Source organism: Microcebus murinus, chromosome 21 (assembly GCF_040939455.1).
Source record: "Microcebus murinus isolate Inina chromosome 21, M.murinus_Inina_mat1.0, whole genome shotgun sequence".
Classification (NCBI taxonomy): Eukaryota; Metazoa; Chordata; class Mammalia; order Primates; family Cheirogaleidae; genus Microcebus; species Microcebus murinus.
In genome coordinates this window covers 6,750,906-6,768,737 of record NC_134124.1, presented here as the reverse complement: position 1 = coordinate 6,768,737, position 17,832 = coordinate 6,750,906, and the positions used below count along the sequence as shown (strand labels likewise).

The window sequence follows — 17,832 nt, the reverse complement described above, 5'->3', positions numbered from 1 at the left end:
TAATAACTTTTCAGCCTTAGGTTTGAGTTGTTTTCACTACATTTGCCTATGGAAGGGCATATGCAAAGGTGGTCTGGTGTCGTGATTCTAAAGTTATACTAGAGGAAGGAGGTTCAAGTTGCCAAAGCCAAATTAAGTTGTGTCTTCCCATTCTACATGCATGCCAAAGGGAATCTTGCTCTTTAAAGGTATTTCAATTATGTTATCCCGTAACTTTTAATATCCCATCCAAGGATATTAAGTGCACCCCATTTTACAGGCAGTGAAACAGACCAGAAGCAGGTTCTTAGTGATAATGCCAAAATTTTACCCCAGGCTCAATTTCAGAGTTCCTTCTTTAGTTTCATTTGTTTTTCTGTCTGGTAGTTTAGGCAGCCTAGTTGAGGAACCAAGGTGGCACATGATTTGCTTTCTACAGATTTGAAAAAACTTAATGCTGTAAGCAGAATTTGACCAGTAATGGCGGTTTGCTTTTTCAGCATACTTTCACACATTTTCTCATCTGATCTAGGCGATAGCCCTGATGAAATCCAGTTATCCTTTGGGAAGGAGTAGACGTGCCTGTGTGGGTGGAGTTGTAATTTTCCCTCTTAATGCATCCCTAGGTGCTATTCTTAAACTCGAAATCACTGGAAGGCAGCGCAGTGGTGCAGGATGTGAGAGCTGTGGTGCTCGCCTGTCTGGGCTTGTAGTACTTGCCATCTTTTGTTCTCTGGCTCTGGTTCCCATGCCATGACACTCCCAGACAGGCACACTGGATTCAGGGCTGAGTGCCAAGGTAGAATTTAAGCCTCAGGCCAACTTCTCCCTTGTTGCCAATTTGATTTTTTCTTCTTCTTTTTTTTTTTTTTTTTGTCCTTTCTACCCTCTCGTTGCCAATTTGAGTGAGAGCCAGCTGGGATTCCCACTTGCCAAGTCCCACCCTGATGGGACTAGACCTAAGAAAAAAAGAAACTGACCAACTACGGGGTGTGGAAGCATCACATTAGAGCCAGGAAGGCAGGGCACAGTTACTTGCTCATTTTGTCGTTTGGGTGCCACAAGCTGCTTGAGGAGGTAGGTAGCTGAACAGAGGACCTAGAGGTAGATGTGAAAACAATTCTCCAGGGTTCTCTAAATTGAATCTAAACCCTGACAGGGTGAACTCTGTTTTAGATATACGCATCTATCTCCAGGAGTCTTTTCCTAAAACTGTGGCAGGCTCACCTGGGGCTCAGCTAATAGCCCAAGACAAGAAGTCTTAAGAAGAGGTCTGGTTCTGACTCTGCTGTTTACTGGGCTTATGACTTCCAATAAGTCCCTTCCTGCCCCTCAGTTTCCATGACAGTACAAGGCAGGCCCTGAGTCTGACATGACTTTCAAGTTGTGAAAGCTATCAGGATAGTACAGTAGGGAGTGGAAACCTTTGAGGTCTGACTGGGATAGAAATCCTGTCTCTACCAGGAAGACTGGCAAATTATTCCATGTCTGTGAGCAGCAATTTCCCTAGCTTTAATATAATGCCTGCTTCATAAGGATTGGGGTAAAGATTCATAGTACAGTGGTTCTTAGCAAGGGCTCAGGTGGAAGCTTCTCTTGACGGTGGTCTCCCCACTACCAACCTTGGTCCTCTGTAGGTGGCCAGGGTAAGTGTGTGCTGGTGACCACAAGGTGGTGCTAGAGTTAAGGGAATATGGCTGTGGAAGAAATTTGCTTCATCTGAAGTTGTGGGGGTGGATTTCTGACAAGCATTAAGTGGTACCTCGCTTGCTTTGCCCTTAAATTTTGAAAGAGTGGAGAGGGCAATTTGCCAAAGGAAGTAGAGATGAATGAACAGAGAGCACAGGTGTCTCAACCCAGCTCTGTACGGTTTTCTTACTCCTCACTCTGGGCTTTGAGCTATCTATTCATCTGTAAAATAACTATAGTCACTGACATTTGTTGAACAGTTATGTAATCCTTAGAAAAAACTTAGGTCGATGCTGTTTATATATGCCCATCCAAGTTCATAAGCTACTAAGTGGCAAAATCTAGGGCTCAAAGTCAGGTCCATTTGGCTCCAAAGCCAATGCAAATGCAAGTCATTGTTCACTCAGGAAGGGACAGAACAGTTGAGAAGATAGGTAGACTCACCTCACCCGCCCATTGTGGCTTTCAGAGACAACCAACAGCTCAACAGCTCGGATTGCATCTAGAAGGTGGCACTCATCTAGCTAGCATTTCTGTCCTTCCCCCAACACAGACACATCTTGGCTGCTCAGCCCAGCTTAGCCATGGCCATAGTTGAGGGTGGACAAAAGCTCCCTTGGACTCTGTAGAGGCCCCTATAATTTCTCTAACATCTTCAGGGAAGAATGGACACACATAAAGGAATTTTTCAGCTATTAGAGTACCCCTGCTTTTAAAACTGATGTAAATTAGGCCGGGCGTGGTGGCTCAAGCATGTAATCCTAGCACTCTGGGAGGCTGAGGAGGGCGGATTGCTCGAGGTCAGGAGTTTGAAACCAGCCTGAGCAAGAGTGAGACCCCATCTCTACTATAAAGAGAAAGAAATTAATTGACCAACTAAAAATATAACAAAAAATTAGCTGGGCATGGTGGCGCATGCCTGTAGTCCCAGCTACTTGGGAAGCTGAGGCAGTAGGATTGCTTAAGCCCAGGAGATTGAGGTTGGTGTGAGCTAGGCTGATGCCACAGCACTCACTCTAGCCTGGGCAACAAAGCAAGACTGTCTCTAAAGACATAAAAATAATAAAAATTTTAAAATGATGTAAATTATAGGACAATTAACAAAATTGAAATGTGGACTATAGATAATAAGTATCAATGTTAAATCTCTGAAGTTTAATAATTAACTGGTTATGTAAAAGAATATTTTTCTTAGGAAGTACACATTAAATTATCAAGAGGTTTAAAACAAGCATGTTCATTAAGGGGATTTTGTTTGTTTTTCAACAGGGTCTTGCTCTGTTACTCTAGCTGGAGTACAGTGGCATCATCACAGCCACATAAAATTTAAGCCATCCTTACAGATTTATATTTTTTTTTTTTTTGAGACAGAGTCTCGCTTTGTTGCCCAGGCTAGAGTGAGTGCCATGGCATCAGCCTAGCTCACAGCAACCTCAAACTCCTGGGCTCAAGCAAACCTGCTGCCTCAGCCTCCCAAGTAGCTGGGACTACAGGCATGCGCCACCATGCCCGGCTAATTTTTATATATATATATATATATATATTAGTTGGCCAATTAATTTCTTTCTATTTTTTATAGTAGAGACGGGGTCTCGCTCAGGCGGTTTTGAACTCCATATTACTTATTAAAGGTGTTTTTATAATGAATGAATGTTGATAAAAGAAATGAAACAAACATCTTATTCTCCCTGAGAAGTGATGTGTTTTTTGTTTGAGACAGGGTCTTGCTCTGTTGCCTGGGTAGAGTGTAGTGGTGTCATTGTAGTTCACTGCAACCTTGAACTCTTGGGCTCAAGCATCCTCCTGCCTCAGCCTCCAGAGTAGCTGGGACTACAAGTGTGTGCCACCATGCCTGGCTATTTTATTTTTTGTAGAGATAGGGTCTTTGATGTATTACCCAGGCAGGTCTCCAACTCCTGGCCTTCAGTGATCCTCTTGCCTAAGCTTCCTAAAGTGCTGAAATTATAGGTGTCAGCCACCGCACCCAGATTATGCAGAAAATTTTTTAAAAATTTAAATTTTACAAGTGTAGAAGAAAAAGAAGCATCAATTAATAGCTTAGGGTCATCATTAACTTTTTTTTTTTTGAGACAGTCTCACTCTGTCGCCTAGGCTAGAGTGCTGTGCCGTCATCCTAGCTCACAGCAACCTCAAACTCCTGGGCTCAAGTGATCCTTCTGCCTCAGCCTCCTGAGTAGCTGGGACTACAGGCATGTGACACCATGCCCGGCTAATGTTTTTTTTCTATATATTTTTAGTTGTCCAGCTAATTTATTTCTATTTTTAGTAGAGATGGGGTCTCACTCTTGCTCAGGCTGGTCTCAAACTCCTGATCCGCCCACCTATGCCTCCCAAAGTGTTAGGATTACAGGCGTGATCGTCATTAACTTCTAATATAGAACAATGTGATGCAAAGGTAGTATTCACAAGATATTTATATAAAACTTTGATTCTTTATTCAAGTTTGATTTTTACTCAGAATTTGGATTTGACTCACTGATGAGCAATTAGAAGAGTTTGTTCTGCAGAGTATGCGGTTCAGGAGAAATCTCTACTGAGTCAACCAGTGGGCCTAGGGGCTGAGGCCTGGGAGTTTGGGCCAGGCTAGAAGGAAGGAAGCAGAGGTAGGGCCAGGAGAGAAACTGCTGGTCTGGTGCTAGGTGAGGTGAAGCAGTATGAAGAACGAGGGTTTCATTGGGTGTCCTTGAGCCATAGCTAGGTGAGTAGCCCTGGAGGTGGCCAGAAGAAGGCAAAGCTATACCTGGGAACTTCAAGCCGATTCTCAGACAGGACAAGAGTCTCATTAGACTCTAGTCCTCTGTCTGCAGCCACATCCTTATATAGCTCTTCACCACAGTACCCCAATACTTTGACTTCTTAAGTAGCATTTGAAAGGCCTGTGGACCTTATCTATTCCAATCCTCTCTCATGGAAGAGAGACGAAAGCTGAGCCCAGGGAGCAGCATAATGACCCATAGGCTCATGCAGCAAATTAGCAGAACTGATGTGAACACCTGAGGTTACAGGGCCAAAGTCAGTGCTCTCAACACTCGGATGATCTTGTTATTCTTCATCTAAGCCCTATTCTCTCCAGCGTCATGGATGAGAAAAGGAAGGATCAGAGGGAGTGTGTGGCCTGAAGCCAAAGACAGAGCTGGGAGGGTAAAGGTGGCCAGCATCCAGGAGAGGTTATGAAAGCTGTTTTGAAGTCACTTCTCTGTGAGTCAGGGTTGGCTTCAATGTGTAGATTAACTTGCTTCTCCAGCCTTCTCCCTGGGCTCCCAAATTAGCCCCCATCTAGGTTTCTCTGACTGCCAGCTCCCTCTCCCACTCTGCTGAGATACCCTGCCTGAGCTAAGCCCCTTCTGCTGGCTCTCCAACCCCACCCAAAGGAAAACCAGAGGGCATCCCCATTTTCAGGGAAGCCATGAGACCCGGGGAAGAAAGTGGAAACCAGAAAGGCTCCAAGCAGGAGGCAAGGATCTTCTGAGGTGAAGGCAAAGATGCAGATATCCTGCCACCTGGAAGAAGGGAGGTGGGGAATAGGCTTCAGAATGAGGAAAAATCAGGGATTGATGCCAGCACACCTGCTCCATGTTACATGGCTGTCCAGACCCAAGTACATCCCCAGCCTAGACTGCCCAGCAGGAACAAGATGAACCAACTGTGGTGGACCTAGAGGGCCTGCAGAAGGGGCTGGGGTTTCTTTTGTTTTGTTTTTCTGAGACAGAGTCTCACTCTGTTGCCCAGGCTACAGTGAGTGCTGTGGCATCAGCCTAGCTCACAGCAACCTCAAACTCCTGGGCTCAAGCAATCCTCCTGCCTCAGCCTCCCAAGTGGCTGGGACTACAGGCATGCGCCACCATGCCAGGCTAATTTTTTCTATATATATATTAGTTAGCCAATTAATTCTTTTCTATTTATAATAGAGACAGGGTCTCGCTCTTAGGCTGGTTTCTTTTTTTTTCTTTTTTTTTTTTTTTTGAGACACAACTAAAAATGTATGTAGAAAAAATTAGCCAGGAATGATGGCGCTTTGTTGCCCAGGCTAGAGTGAGTGCCATGGTGTCACCCTAGCTCACAGCAACCTCAAATTCTTGGGCTCAAGCAATCCTGCTGCCTCAGCCTCCTAAGTAGCTGGCACTACAGGCATGTGCCACCATGCCTGGCTAATTTTTTCTATATATATTAGTTGGGCAATTAATTTCTTTCTATTTATAGTAGAGACGGGGTCTCGCTCTTGCTCAGGCTGGTTTTGAACTCCTGACCTTGAGCAATCCGCCCTCCTCGGCCTCCCAGAGTGCTAGGGTTACAGGCGTGAGCCACTGCACTGGCCAGAAGGGGCTGTTTGAATAAGCCAGAATGCTGCCTGGAGAAGAGGAGTTGAAGCTCCTCCAGATACAGCTGCCTTCCCGTGCTCAAGGCTGGAGGCCCTTGCTTGCCCCGCAGGCTCTGACTCTTGAGGAAAGGTAGCATGGAAGTTCTGCGCCTCCCTGGGAGGCTGAGCAAAGACTCTCAGAAACCCAGTCTCCTGCAGCCTTCCGTCTGTCTCCACAGACACTCCCCACTGCCACCTCTATTCCTTGAATTAGACTTGGGTTTACCCAGTCTCATTCTTTCACTCAGCTGGTGTTTATAGACATTTCCTGTGTCCTGGGCTCTGTGCAAGATGCCCATATGCCTTGGGGAACAATTTGGCCCTGCCCTTTAGTGCTTCAGGTCCAGCAGTGGAGACTGTTAACAAGGAATGAAGAGTGAGTGAGGAATGTGAGAGAATAAGACTGAAGGGGCTCCCATCTCATCTGGGGGTGTAGGTCCACGTGGTGAGCAGGGCTTCACTGGAGAGATGAGAGGGTGAGTTTGGAGACGAATGTTGAGTCAGTCCTGACTTGATCCAAAGGCCACGAAGCCACTCAGATTTCATTTTTTTTTTTTTGGACAAGAGTATCACCTCAAAGAGATTTCAGGACACTGATTTTTTTCACCCTGCTATCATTTCTTTCTTTCTGTTGCCCAGGCTAGAGTGCTGTGGCATCAGCCTAGCTCACAGCAGCCTCAAACTCCTGGGCTCAAGCAATCCTTCTGCCTCAGCCTCCCAAGTACCTGGGACTATAGGCATGCGCCACCATTCCTGGCTAATTTTTTCTACATATATTTTTAGTTGTCCAGCTAATTTCTTTCTATTTTTAGTAGAGACAGTTTTGCTCTTGCTCAGGCTGGTCTCGAACTCCTAAACTCAAATGATCCACGTGCCTCGGCCTCCCAGAGTACTAGGATTATAGGCATGAGCCACCGCACCGGTAATCTTAGAATTTTTATATATGGTGTGAGGTAGGGTGTCTGACTTGTTTTTGCATGTGAATATCCAGTTGTCCCAGCACCATTTGTTGATGAGACTATTATTTCCCCCATTGTCTTCGTACCCTTAGAGAAAATCAGTTAGCCACAGGTGTATGGGATTATTTACGAACTCTATTTCATAGGTCTGTACATCTAACGTTATGCCAGTACCACATTGTTTTGATATATGTAGCTTTGTAGTAAGTTTTGAAATCAAGAAATTTGGGGCCGGGCATGGTGGCTCACGCCTGTAATCCTAGCACTCTGGGAGGCCAAGGCGGGAAGATTGCTCAAGGTCAGGAGTTCGAAACCAGCCTGAGCGAGACCCTGTGTCTACCAAAAATAGAAAGAAATTAATTGACCAACTAAAAATATATATACAAAAAATTAGCCAGGCATGCACCACATGGTGGCACATGCCTGTAGTTCCAGCTACTTGGGAGGCTGAGGCCATAGGATCACTGAGCCCAGGAGATTGAGGTTGCTGTGAGCTAGGCTGATGCCACAGCACTCACTCTAACCTGGGCGAGAAAGAATGTCTCAAAAAAAAAAAAAATTGGGGCTGGGTGCAATGGCTCACACATGTAATCCTAGCACTCTGGAAGGCCAAGGCTGGAGGATCGCTCAAGGTCAGGAGTTCTAAACCAGCCTGAGCAAGAGCAAGACTCCATCTCTACTGAAAAATAGAAAGAAATTAATTGGCCAACTAAAAATATATAGAAAAAAAATTAGCTGGGCATAGTGGCGAGTGCCTGTAGTCCCAGCTACTCGGGAGGCTGAGGCAGGAGGATCACCTGAGCCCAGGAGTTTGAGGTTGCTATGAGAAAGGCTGACGCCACAGCAATCTAGCCCAAGCTACAGAGTGAGACTCTTGTCTCAAAAAAAAAAAAAAAAAAAAAATTTGGGTCCTCCAACTTTGTTCTATGTATCAGTACTATTTTGGATATTTAGGGATCCTCGAAACTCCATATGAATTTGAGGATTGGCTTTTCCATTTCTGCAAAAAGATCATTGGAATTTTGGTAAGGATTGCATTAAATATGTAGATTGCTTTAGGTGGTACTGGCATCTTCACAATATTAATCTTTCAATCCATGAAGACAAGATGTCTTTCCATTTGTTTAAGTCTGTTTAAATTTCTTTCAACAATGTTTTGTAGTTTTCAGTGGGTAAGTCTTACTTCCTTGGTTACATTTATTCCTAGATATTTTATTCTTTTTGAAGCTATCATAAATAGAATTGTTTTCTTAATTTCTTTTTCAGATTGTTCATTGCTGGTGTCATTCTGGTTTTTATTTGCATTTTCCTAATGACTAATGATGTTGAGCATCTTTTCATATGCTTATTAGCCATTCCTGTAAGTTTTTTGGTGAAGTGTGATCTTTCATTCTTCATTTCCAACTTTGCATTTCCATGAGTGGAGACCACCCCCCCCATTTCCCACCCCCAGCTGTTTCTCAGATGTCTTTTTTCCTTCTTCCCTTTTTTTTCTTTTTTTTTTTTGAGACAGTGTCTAGCTTTGTTGTCCAGGCTAGAGTGAGTGCCAAGGCATCAGCCTAACTCACAGCAACCTCAAACTCCTGGGCTCAAGCAATCCTCCTGCCTCAGCCTCCCCAGTAGCTGGGACTACAAGCATGCACCACCATGCTGGCTAATTTTTTTTCTATATATTTTTAGTTGGCCAATTAATTTATTTCTATTTATAATAGAGACGGGGTCTCGCTCTTGCTCAGGCTGGTTTCGAACTCCTGACCTCAAGCAATCCGCCCGTCTCGGCCTCCCAGAGTGCTAGGATTACAGGCATGAACCACCTTGCCCGGCCTCCTTTTTTTTTTTTTTTTTGTTTTTTTTGTTTTTTTTTTTTTTTTTACAAAGATTTGATTTCCAAACTCCTTTTTTTTTTTTTTTTTTTTTTTTAATTTTAATTTTAATTTAATTTTATTTATTTTTTTGAGACAAAGTCTCACTCTGTTGCCCAGGCTAGAGTGAGTGCCATGGCATCAGCCTAGCTCACAGCAACCTCAAACTCCTGGGCTCAAAGGATCCTTCTGCCTCAGCCTCCCAAGTAGCTGGGACTACAGGTATGCGCCACCATTCCCAGCTAAATTTTTCTATATATATATTAGTTGGCCAATTAATTTCCTTCTATTTATAGTAGAGACGGGGTCTCGCTCTTGCTCAGGCTGGTTTTGAACTCCTGACCTTGAGCAATCCACCCACCTCGGCCTCCCAAGAGTGCTAGGATTACAGGCATGAGCCACGCATGAGCCCTCACCCTCACCCTAACCCTAACCCTCACCCTAACCCGGCCCCCTTCTTCTTCTTTACTTTGAAGAAGTACTTAACCAAATGGACAGGCAGCTCAGTGCAGGGGGCTGATGACATGAACACTGGAGCCAGGTGCCCAAGGTTTGTCTCACACTCTGCCACTTACTAGTTCTGTGACCCTGGGCACAGAAGTCACTTCTCTTTTCGTTTCTTCAATGTTAAAATAGGGTGTTTTGTTAAATAAACTTAAGTTTTTATTTTACTTGTTATATAAAATAAGTGCCTACAACAGCCAAGCCCTGAGATAGACCCTAGAATACAATATGGTTGTGAGCAAAGGAAACACAGTCCCTGTCCCAGTGGGCCTCCAGGCTAATGGACCACTTCAATGGATGTGAAATCCTAGTTGAGATAAGCACCTGAGGAAAGAGGCCACATGTGAGGGTCTGTGGCAGGGGAACTTGACCTAGCAAAGAGGAGGAAGACCATGCCAGCTAATGAGAACAACACGGAGGGCAGGGAGTGAGCACAGTTGAGGAAATAGGTGGAAATCGGTGTGAATGTAGCTCAGAGAAGGAAGGGGAGAGTGGCGGACAATGGAGCTGGAAAATCCAGCAGGGCAGACCTAGCTGAGCCTCAGAGGCCTTGCTGAGAACTTGAGATTTCATTTTGAAGAATATGGGAAGCCACTGAGGTATTTTAAGCAAGGTGGATGACACATTCAGATCCGTTTGTCAAAGAGGTCCTCTGGGCACAGTGTACTTTGAGAAGAGAGCCTGGGGCTCAGTCCTGAAGCACTGGAACACTTAGTGTCTAAGTGGAGGAGACTCAAAGAGAGCAGCAGGAGAGGCAGAAGAAAACCAGGGCTTTGTCCATCAAGACATGGAAGCGATGAGAGGGAGGATTTCAAGAACAGGTGATCACATACAAGCCGAATGCTGCTAATTAGTCAAGGAAGATGAAGACTGAAACATCCTACCAGATTCAGAGACAGGTGTCCCCTGGTTACATCCAAGGAGCCCCAAACACTGCTGCTTGCCCTCCAACCCCCATAGCCGCTGCCTCAGGACTCCCCCTCCCTTGTACCCGCTGCAGATCAGAGCGGGTCTTTCTCAGTAAGCTTCTTAGGAGGATTTCCTGGCAGCTCTCCTGGCCATCTGCATCCTGGGGCCAGGCCTGAGAGCACTAACAGCAAGAAAGGTGTGCATGGCAGCCAGAGGTCAGGCCTGTTCCACCAAGTCTGCCCCACCTGCCCAACCCACCTAACCCACCTGGCTGCTCGGCAGCGACAGCCTGGATGCCCACGTGAAGGCAGCTTCATGCCATGGTGCAGGGCTACTCTGGTCAGTCACCGATTCCTATCACAGCTCTACCACTGAAGATGAAAGGCACCTGAACAGCTGAAGCTGTCTCCCAATCTGTAAAACACGGATTAAATGTGACAATGAAGTAAGTATTAAGCATTCCACAAACAGTATTAACTATCATTGACTCATATTCCTTTATGCAACAATTGTTTTTATTATTCCAGGCAATGGCAATGTAGTACATTAAGTCCTCACTTAACAAGAGTTAAGTTCCTACAACATATTTCTGGTCACAAAAACATGAGCAACTTCTAAAGACCAAAATACTTCCAATATTAAACACTGAAATAAATGTGAGCTATAAATACATTCAAGAAAGATTCACTTTAAAAGGTAAGATAATTGCCTAATTTTTGGCAAATCAGTGACAGTGTGATAGTGGTCACACTGGTGGTAGGTTAAATCAAGGAATACAGGTTTGCAAAGCAAAAATTGTAAGGTGTTATACTACCACGTGGTTCAAAACCAAATGATCATAAATACGGTAGGCTTGCTGAGGGCTTTCCTACAGCATGGTTTATTGTCAAGCGTTTGTATGATTATTGGATACTTTATAAATTTTTATTTGACAATAATGTATTAATTCATATTTGACCCCGCTTACTCCAGTTCAGGGTCATGGGTGGCCAGAGCCCATCCTGGCAGCTCGGTGCAAGGTGGACACCAACCTGGACAGGATGCTGTTCCACTGCAAGGTGCACTCACACTACAACTCACGCAGACAGGCACCCTATAGATATGCTAATTTACCTAACACGCACAGCTTGGGGATATGTGAGGAAACCAGAGTACCTGGAGAAACCCATGCAGAACTTAGGAGAACGTGCAAACTCTCCACAAAGACTGTGGCCCCAGCTGGGAATTGATTTTTTTTCTCATCAACATTATAAGGAAATGACTTTGAATGAAATGTTATTTAAGTACCTGCTGTAGTCAACAAGGCAGACACATCCATGTCAATAAGGAGTGTGGACTGGGCACAGTGGCTCACACCTGTAATCCTAGCACTCTGGGAGGCCGAGGCGGGTGGATCGCTCAAGGTCAGGAGTTGGAGACCAGACTGAGCCAGACCCCGCCTCTACTAAAAATAGAAAGAAACTAATTGACCAACTAAAAATATATATACAAAAAAATTAGCCGGGCATGGTGGTGCATGCCTGTAGTCCCAGCTGCTAGGGAGGATGAGGCAGTAGGATCACTTGAGCCCAAGAGATTGAGGTTGCTGTGAGCTAGGCTGATGCCATGGCACTCACTCTAGCCTGGGCAACAAAGTGAGACTCTGTCTCACAAAAAAAAAAAAAAAAAAAAAGGAGTGTGCAATCTAGTGGCAAACCCAACCAAGAAAAAATGTCATGCTTAGGTGAGAAAAGCACAAACCCACTGGCCAGAGGCTTCTGTGGGATGGGGAGACAAAAGTAGCATCCAATTCGGTCTTGGCAAGGAGGTGCCATTGGCAAGAGAAGGTTTGGTTTCTGCTTGTAAGAGGGTAAATAATTTGGTTGAGCAGGCAAGCATAGGAAAACAATGAAAAGAAAAATGCATGGAAACACCAGGCAACTGTCATGTTACTGGGTGTCACATTGGCCTTTTTGTTAAAAAAAAAAAAACCCTCCATTTATCAATCCTAGGTTCCAATATTCCCACCATAAAGAAGCCCAAAAGCCTGACCCCATGGCCACTGAAGCATAGGTTCTCTCTCCCTACTCTAAGGCACTGAACAGCCCATGACCCATGAAAGCTCATAGGGCTTTCAGAGGATCAAACCTGCCCACCCCCTCTCCCCCAACTCTCCACTCCCCCAAGGAACGAAGGAAAGGGCTGCCTAAGTGGAGGCCTGGGCTTCCTGCAGATTCTGCAGCAGCCTACTGGAGCTCCCCAGCTCCTCTCAGGCCCTCCCTCTTGGCTAGGCTGTTATAAATAGCTCCCAGGTTTCCAGCCTGGGATCTCCCAGCCCTGCAAAGAGCAAGCACCACCTCCTCACTCTTAATTGACCTCAGCCTGGAGCAGGAAAGGGTGGTGGCTGACAGAGGTGGACAGCGGGAAGCAGTGGGGGGGAGGGGGCCTGGCCTCTGTGGACTACATTACCCACAATCCTAGGTCAGTGCTCAGCCGTGAGGCTGCTGACCTGCAGCCCTAGGTGGGAAAACAAGGCAAGAGGCATCCTAGGCCATGGGTGTGTGGCCCAGGCCCTGAGACCCAGTTTTTTCCAAAAACCTAACTCCTGGAGCTTTGAAATCCTCTCCATGCACCCTATTCTCAGGCACTCAGCCGAACTGGGGCTGGGGAGACCCACAAAGCTCTTTAACTTCTGGCTTTATTTGCAGTCCCTGTGTGTGTGTTTTCATTGTACTGGAGACTGGAAGCCTGTGAGTGATTCTATTCTGGATCACACCCAGAGCCTGCCTCGCCCTAGAAGCCCCTTCTCTAGAATATTCAATATCCCACACTCAGCTCCAAGCTCTGAGGTTTTCTTTTCCTGCCTTACCTGAGACAGAACAATCACAGGCTCCCAGGTTGGTCCAGCTGGACACAGAGGGTCTTTCTTGTCTGCTCCCCAGCATAAAGCCTGGACTTTGATGTCAGCTGCGCTGCTGTAACACAGCTGTTCCGGCTGGGGCTGGGGGTTCAGGAACTGCTGCTGGTTCCACCTCTGCTGGGGTTGGCTCCCTCTCTTAGACCTTTTTCATGGCAGAGTAGGTAGGGTAGGCACATGGCTGAGCCAGGTTTAAGTCTCTGGAAGCCATGCCGGGAGGGCCTGTGGGAGCTTGCTGGTTCTTGCAGGGGTGGATAAACCAGAGCCGTCAGGCTGAGCAAGGGGCGGTGGGAGCAACCAGCAGACACTCGCCCCCATCCCCACTCGGTGTGTACACCTGTCCCGGCTGTGGCTCCACCCATCCCACTCCTCCAATTCTACCCCCCCCCAGTCAAACTACTCCAGTAGGGTTCTGGGGCTCATGAGCCTTCAGACCACATGGTGCCACAGCAGACGGACAGGCTGCGGCCCAGACCTAAAGTCAAAGACGCCTGTCCAAGGTGAAAAGGGACTGTGGAAGGCCTGAAAACAGGTCCTTTCCCCTCACCCGGATATTATATTAATAATAGCTATTATTTACTGAGGCGGTAACTAGGAATGCAAATACGGGTAAGCCCAAATGGCAGTCCCAATAAATAAACGAGGTCCGAAGCTGTTAAGCGCAGAGGTCTGTTGGCTTACGGGTGGGGGAGGGAGGGAAGGATTTCCAAAGGGCGGAAGTCGGAACCCAGGAAAGGATGGGAAGCGGTTCGTTCCAGCAGAATGGTTGGGAAGGACATTCTAGGCAGAGGGGACAGCTGGGCTAAAGGCAGGGAGGAGCGGGAAACAGCAAGGAGGGAGGGAGAGAAAAACAGAAGCGGTTAGGTGTTACGGAGGCCCAACTTGCCAAATGCCAGGGGAGGAGCGGCGAGGCGAGTTGCTGCAGGCTCGGCCCCGCGCCTGGGAGTCCGGCCTTCAGCCCTGGGCCGGGGGTCTCCGGCAAGGGCGCGCTGTGTTCGGGGTGGGGGCGAAAAGTAGGGCAACACGTGAAACCTGCGGAGGAGAGTGGGGCTCCCACGTCGGCCTCTCCCGGGTTTCCCTCCGCCTGGCCGGGCGGCGACCGGGCCCAGCCGCGCGTCCCCGGCCCCTCCCGCCCGCCGCCCCCTCCTTGGCAGCGGGTCCGCGGGACGCCGGTCCCGGGCGCGGGCGCACCCCGAGGGCCGGGCTCCCCGCCCGCGGGCCGCCCGCCAGGCGCGCCGGGAAGGAAGCGCCTTGTATGGGCCTCGGGCCGGGAGGAAGCGCCTTGTAGGGCGCGCGGAGGAAGCGCCATACATGGCGCGGGGCGGGCGGGGGCGTGCCGGGGGCGGGGCGCGCGCCCGCGATGGAGGCCGCTTCCGCCGCCGCGCCCGCGCCCGCGCCCCCTCGCTGTCCCGGCCGCGCGCCTCGCCCGCGGGGTTCCCGGGCCGCGCGCCTCGCCCGCGGGGTTCCCGGGCCGCGCGCGACCCTGACGCCGGCCGAGCCCGGCGGGAGTCCCAGCTCGGCCGCGCGCTCGCTGTGTGACCTTGGGGTAACGCTGTCGTCTCTGAGCCTCGGGCCCTCTCCCCAGGGCGGTGGGGACGAAGCAGAGGATGTGGCCGAGGCGCCTCACGTTGTAGGCTGTGGGCAGAGGCGGTTTTCCCAGACTCCAGCTGTCTGTGTCCCTTTAGCCTCTTCCCAGCCACCCCGGCACGTGGGAAGCCTGAGCGAAAGGCGAAACGAGGAGCTGATGGCTTCGGAAGAGATCTTTCCAGAAGAAAATAGATTTCCTTTTCGGGGTTCAGACAGAGGGAGTTCTAATCCCAGCTTCTCCCCTCACCAGCTGGGTGATGCTGGGAAAGGAACTTACCTTCCCCAAACCTTCATGTCCTCCTCTGGTAGGTGAAACGGGGATAGTGGCTCCATCCGATGTGCAGGTTTGCTGTGATGATCAAATGAAACGGGCTGGGTGGGGGTGGGGACGGCGGGGGTGGGGGTGGGGACAGGGTGTAAAGTGCCTGGCATGGAGTAGGTGCTTCCTAATGTCAGTTCCTCAGTTCTCTGTTCTCCTCCCCAATTCACGGCTGGGGGACTTGAGCCCCTGGCCATTCTCCCTGGAAGCCCTGCTCCCTGGGGGAGACTGCTCCTCCTTTGCCACCTCTGGGTCCTTACTGCCAAGCTTTGCCGCCTTCACTGGAGGCATGCCTGTGGCCCTGCAACCCCCTTCTCTGTGCAGCCACCACCCCACTGACCTGCTGTCCCTGCTGCTGCTCTTCTCCGTCTCCCTCCGAGCATAGGTGACCTCCTGGACCAGCTGGCAAAGGCAAAAAGAACCTGGAGGAAGTTGAGGTTCCCATCACAGCCAGAAACTGGTATCTAGGACACCATCCCTGCCCACGCCCGCTGTCAGTACCACACCCACACATCTCACTGAGAGATAGGTATCAATCTCAGAGAAAGCATTTCCCAATCCTCTCTTGTTGGCCCTGCCCTCATCAGTCCTGCCTATCCCAGAGTCCCACTGAAATCTAACCTGAATCTTCCTGCCCTGTCCTGCTGAGCAGCAGTCAGCAGCCCCTAATAGGTTCCAGGCAAGTCTTTGGATATACAATAGATGCATGTCACCCACGGCCTCGTTTCCTTTTATCCCAGTTGGGCAAGGAGGCTGCCGTTGGCATGGTAACCTTCCCTGTAAAAGTTGCAGCCCTCAAGGATATTTTTCAGTTCCAGCAGGGACACAGCTCCTTCCCCCCACTGTAGACCACAGGGTGACACGTAGCTGTGTCATTCTGGCCTCCCCCAAAATGGACATTGAGCTGGAAGCCAACAAGGACTGGTTGGTGGAGGGCAGCAAAGGGCTTAAGGAAGATGCTAATTGGATCTCTGAGGAACAGGTTCCTTCTGCCCTGCGTGTTGATTCCCACCACCCAGAGAAACCAGTTCCCAGGCCCAGAATATTTGGGGACACTCTTGGGATTTTGTGTTGCATGATAAACACACTTCTTTACTAAAAAGCAAGCACCTGGCAAATGGCATGATGCCTAGTGCTTAATTCTGTAGAATAAGCTGATAAATCACAAAGCCTCCAGAATCCAGTGATTTCCTTTCTCTCCAGTCCCTCTGTGGAATAAATGAATACTTATGAACCATCACCCATGTTCCAGTTTCCCATACATTGTTTCAACTAACTCTCCCTGCAGTCCTGGGAGGGAAGTATTACAACACTCATTGTACAAATAGGGACGGTAGAATTTGGGCAAAGGTCTTTAGCAACTTGACCAACAGTCACATGGCCATGGAGTGGTAGCCCTGGGACCAGGACCTGAGTCTTCAGATCCCCAGTCGTGGACCTTTTGCCACCGTTCCTGTGTCCTTGTGTATTTGCCTCTGTGCTACTGATAAAGAAATGCTTCCCCCCAGGCCCAAGGCACTACCTTTTTAGGGCGTCCTCAGGAAGGAGAGGCGGCATCCGCATCTGCCTCTGGGCCCACGTGGGCCTGTGCAGCCCTCCTGGCACTGCGGCAGCCCCGGCATCCTCAATCCGGAGGCTTCTCCCTGCCAGCTGCCTTGTCTCCGTCATGGAGTTTCCCCGGCAGAGGGCAAGCTGAGGGAAAGCGGTTCCCAGCTGCCAGCTTCATCTAGGCAAAATCTCATTAGAGCCAGCCCTGGCTTCCCTCCTTCCCTCCAGAGGAGCACATTCAGCTCCCCCGCAAAAGGGAGGGGGAGAGAGACACACACAAAAAGGGGAACTTCCATTTCTTTCTCTCTGGCTGGCAAGCACTTGGCTTCACCCTGCCACTCATCCTGAAAGGTGGGGAGGATTCAAACTGATCTCTTGGGATTACTGGAGTCTCTAACATGAGCCCTAGGGCAGAGCTTTGTCCAGGAGCAGGAAAACCCTGGGTGTGAGTGTGGCAGGCAGGACAGAGAGGCAGGTCTCCGGGAGGAGGGAGACGCTGGATCTCCTCCTCTCCCCACGTGCTTTTCTCCAGGAGTCATTGTTCTTTCTGTGCATCCTCTGTCCAAAATGACACGAAGGATCATTTCCTTCTTCCAACTGGAACAGGGCTCAGGGAGAAAGCAATAGGAGGAGGGAACTATCGGTTGTGACCAGAAGTGAAACAGGGGGGAGTGTTCATAGTATTAACAGTTCACTTTTACTAACAGCATGTCAACCACTCTTCATTTATTATCTCATTTAATCCCCTCCCTCAGCTAAATCCTACTCTTATACGTGGTTTAGAGATGGAGAAAGTGAGGCTTATAGCTCCTCCATAACACTAACTCCCTATTAGTGGGAGTGGGCCTGGTTCTCTGTGGATATCACTTCATTTCATCCTCACAACAAACCAATAAAATGGATCCATTATGCCCATTTTCCGCAGGTGAAAACGAGGGTCAGAGAAGTAAGAAACTTGCCTGGGATCTCACCGAGTATGTGGCAGGGACAGGGATTAGAATTCAGATCTGGGTGATTCCAGAGCACGAGTGTTTGAACCTCTTTGCCTTGCTGCCTCCTGACTCACCAAGGCTTCTTCATTTCTCCAGGGCTCCTGCTGAGCGAGGCTGAGACCACAAACATCTGCCCACACCTCCCTCTCCCTGGCGCTCACCACACAGGTGGAGACCAGGCCAACGTTCACCTGGCTCAGTTCAGACTCA

The 17,832-nt window shown here is 48.7% G+C and overlaps 1 long non-coding RNA gene across 1 annotated transcript; it reads right to left on the bottom strand.

Annotated features, from left to right (window-relative positions):
- Positions 1–14,706: 14,706 nt before the first annotated feature.
- LOC105862643 (uncharacterized) lies at positions 14,707–16,542 on the bottom strand. The gene is made up of 3 exons (XR_001150128.3): positions 15,423–16,542; positions 15,041–15,112; positions 14,707–14,893 (listed from the first exon to the last, which is right to left on the bottom strand). It is a non-coding gene; the product is annotated as an uncharacterized LOC105862643 (long non-coding RNA).
- Positions 16,543–17,832: the final 1,290 nt, after the last annotated feature.